This window comes from Monopterus albus, unplaced genomic scaffold (assembly GCF_001952655.1).
Source record: "Monopterus albus unplaced genomic scaffold, M_albus_1.0 scaffold105.1, whole genome shotgun sequence".
Taxonomy (NCBI): domain Eukaryota; kingdom Metazoa; phylum Chordata; class Actinopteri; order Synbranchiformes; family Synbranchidae; genus Monopterus; species Monopterus albus.
The window spans coordinates 2,580,220-2,583,744 of NW_018127985.1; the positions used below are offsets into that span (position 1 = coordinate 2,580,220).

Genomic DNA, 3,525 nt, shown 5'->3' on the forward strand with positions numbered 1-3,525 from the left:
TGAACAGAATTAGTTCTTGAGGTGATTCATTCAGAGTTACACGCTTGTGCATGATAACTATAAAAATCCATCATCAGTGGAGCTCCGATATTACGATTCACCATGGCAACGGGTAAATAAAATGCCGAGCTGTCATTTTAATCCAGAGGCACAAATAATTAATGTACAATTTTTTACAACACACACACAACGGCATCAGATGAGATCAATGTGTTAACATCATTACATTTTATTCATTGTAGTCCACTCATTCATTCATTTAGGAAAAATTACTCACTTTAATTTAACATGAATAAATGAGAGGTCTCTTCCAGGATGACGGTGCCCCATTCATGGGGCAGGATTTATAGGACTCTACAAATAAATACATCAAATTTTAAGCAGTACAACCATATTTCTTTATGTTGTATTCTTAGGAGAAACCTTGGGGAACAGAGTGTCAGAAAAGATCTGAGCCTCTGCTGGTGGAGCAGTTGCTCTGCCCTGCCACATTTCTCATAGCAGTGACATTCCAACAGTGGAATGGTCCAAGAAAGGTCAGGATCCAAACATCACCTTCCTGTACCGACAGGGGTGTGAGACCTTCGGGATGAAGAATCTAGTCTTCCAGTTGAGGACAAACCTCATCATGAATAAAGTGAAAAATGGGGACATCTCTCTGCATATGTCCAATGTGCAGCTGTCTAATGCAGGAATATTCCAGTGCAGGGTATTTTGGGAGAGGAACGCTGAGGTCCTTAAAACACTGGAGCTTGTTGTTGGTATGATTAGTAAAAAAAACAAAAAACAAAAACAAAACCGTGCAGTTGCATTATAGTCTACAAACACTGCTAATTTCCATATTATGGAGAAGGGACATTATATCTTGCTCTTATTGTGCTTTGGCAGTTTCTGAAAACCTTGGCTTTTTGTGCAGTGTTGCCAACTCCTCAGTAAAGAAAGTAGCTATTGGTTGTCCTAAAAGTCGCTAGAAGTCGCTAAATGACGCCATCGCCTAATTCGCATAAAATTCCATTTGCATGTAATTGTAATGGACGCTGTAGGAGAGAGGAATAACGTAATGGGAGACACAAAAGTGAGTAAAAACACCCTAAATATGTTTAGTACTACAAATGAACTTTCTTCTGTTGATTCTTGGTTTGCTTGTTTTATATTTAGCCATTTAAATAGGCCATCACTTCTCAAAAATAACTTCATGACTTTAATGCTTTGTCTAGACCGACATTGCATAAATCAATTTTGTCCTGTATTGGTAAATATTAGAATATATCAAATTTAATCAATTCATCCTCCTCTTTTATCCGGGCTCAGTGGCGGCCGTGTGCAGGGGCCGCTCCTTTGCCATCGGGGCGGTGTGTGGGTCTCCTCTCTGCTCTGACTGCACCTGGAACTGCTGCGCCAGGCTACTGCGAGAGTTTTGGGACGAGGGAGGAGCTCACGGCAGCACCCGCTGCTCGTTGGGGACAGTAAATGCAGAGTGATCAGAAAAAGTCACCAAGTTGGCAGCACGTATGCATGACACAGTAGAGCTCAGATGATTTACTTGAGCAAATACAGTATTAAGATTAAGCATAAAATTTTAGTTATAATTAGATGACAGTAAAAAATTCACAGGTAGAGGCTGAGAGGAGGAATTGAGAAAGCAATTAATCCGAGTTATTTAGAAGCCGGAAGTCTTAATGCACACAAAAAAGACAATGATTTTATTTTGACTGGTTTCTGACAACGGTTTAACATATTAAACAAAGGATATTTCTCAAAGGTCTTTATATTCAGCATATGCTTCCATCTGATAATCATGATGATACTATTTGTCCAGAACACACCAGATTGCATTTCACTGCATGTGTAAATGGTGACGAGTGATGTGAGATGTAAATCCGGATGTTGACTGTCGTCAGGGGGTTGGAGCTGGTAACGTCAAACTTAAACTACATTGCGGGCTGGCAGCGGTTGTCCCTTAAGCCAGGTAAGTAATTATGCTTTCATCACATTGATAGCTGTATCATAACAGTCGCGACCAGAAATAATGTTATGTACATTTAGTCCATTAATGGGCACGTTGCTGGCATGACCTTTAATCTGTTGTTTCAGTGCCCAGAATGGCGACGCCAGCTAACGAGCTAATGACAGCTAGCAAACAGGCGTTGGTTTAGCGTCAGCTGATCAAACACATTTAGCTTAGCTGTCTCCCAGGTTGTCTATAGACACTTGCTGCCAGTCGTTCCCAAACCTGTCATGAGATCTAGGCAGGGGGGGGAGTCCTCGTCAACCTGCTAGCTAGCTAGCGTTAGCAACGCTAACATCAGTCTGCCGTGTCAATTAAGGTAACGAAAATAATGTGGGATACTCGCATTATGCATCCCGGTTTAAATTAACATCAATATTGGCCTCCAATGTCTTCAATTACGCATCTACGTTATTCATGTTTAGCTTGTTGTGCAAGTAGGTTTGAGCTGGATTATTTGGGAGAAGGATTATAAATCACCAGCTAACGTTAGCTAGCTAGTTTAGCTGAGAAGCGCATAGTCATTTAATGTAAGAGCAGTGCTTCCAAGTAAGCTTTAATATCCGACCAGGCACAGGAAGCCTTTGTTGCGATAATGTTTCACTTTTCAGAGGTCACTCCGCTGTGTTTTATATGTCTGAGCTCTGGGGACCCCCCGACCCCCACAAAACTGAGGAAAACACGAGGAATTTGACTTTAATTTGAGCTGCTTTCTAAAGTAATAATAATAATCTTGAGGATCACACATTGACATGAACTCTTTCAGTTGTGTAATCAACACTATCTGTAGTCATATTAATGGTTTAGATTTTGCTCATGTTAGATTGAGGCACAGTCACCAGGTGTAACTTTAGTTTCACACACTGGTGAAATTTGTTCTTGTTAACCAGGTCTTGGATGTGCTGTCAGCTGCACATGTCACACATTATGCACAGAAATTATGGTGAGTGAGTGTCTTTGCCTTCCTTTTTATTTACCAGATGGAAACTTTCACACCTTAATTCGTTTGCTTTGGTCCGAATCAGTTGACGTCTCCTTGGTTCGGTTTCGTTTCACACACAGAAAAATCCAAGCGTCACGTAAAACTACGCGAGAACGTTCTCTCCGCTTATTGGTCAGATGTGTCTGCCGCGAGAACAGAAAAAGTAAATACAGTTTTTCTCTATCGCTTTCATTCATTTCTCACAACAGAATTGAAGTTTGCAGATCTCCAAGTGCATTTCTCAAAACAACACGTACAAACTGCACAACATAGTGGATAACCGGAAAAAGCGCGTCACCTGCTCAAAATGCTTTGTCTATCGTGCAAAAGTGTGTTTATTCATCAATCATTGTGTCAGAGGCAGCAGAATCCCATGTCATTTCCTCAACAATGCGAACGTGACAGGCAAAATTATTAGTCATGTTGTCAGTAGAACATCATACTCAGTTTTTGTTATTTACTGTAAACTATACTCAACTCAGGTTTTGATGACTAGAAACCACTAAATTACCGTACTGGTGTGTGTCATAATTTA

The 3,525-nt window shown here is 40.6% G+C and overlaps 1 protein-coding gene across 2 annotated transcripts in view; it reads left to right on the forward strand.

Moving 5' to 3' along the window:
- Positions 1 to 1,407: 1,407 nt before the first annotated feature.
- The window catches only part of cdip1 (cell death-inducing p53 target 1), a 9,185-nt gene continuing 7,067 nt past the window's right edge, over positions 1,408 to 3,525 (forward strand). The window contains exons 1-2 of one of the 2 annotated variants that reach the window (XR_002275713.1): positions 1,408 to 1,509; positions 1,820 to 1,969. The gene's annotated coding sequence lies outside the window, so the exon portion shown is untranslated. Of the gene's footprint in view, positions 1,510 to 1,731; positions 1,970 to 3,525 lie in introns of those variants that run through there. The other variant, XM_020610453.1, reaches the window with a different exon arrangement.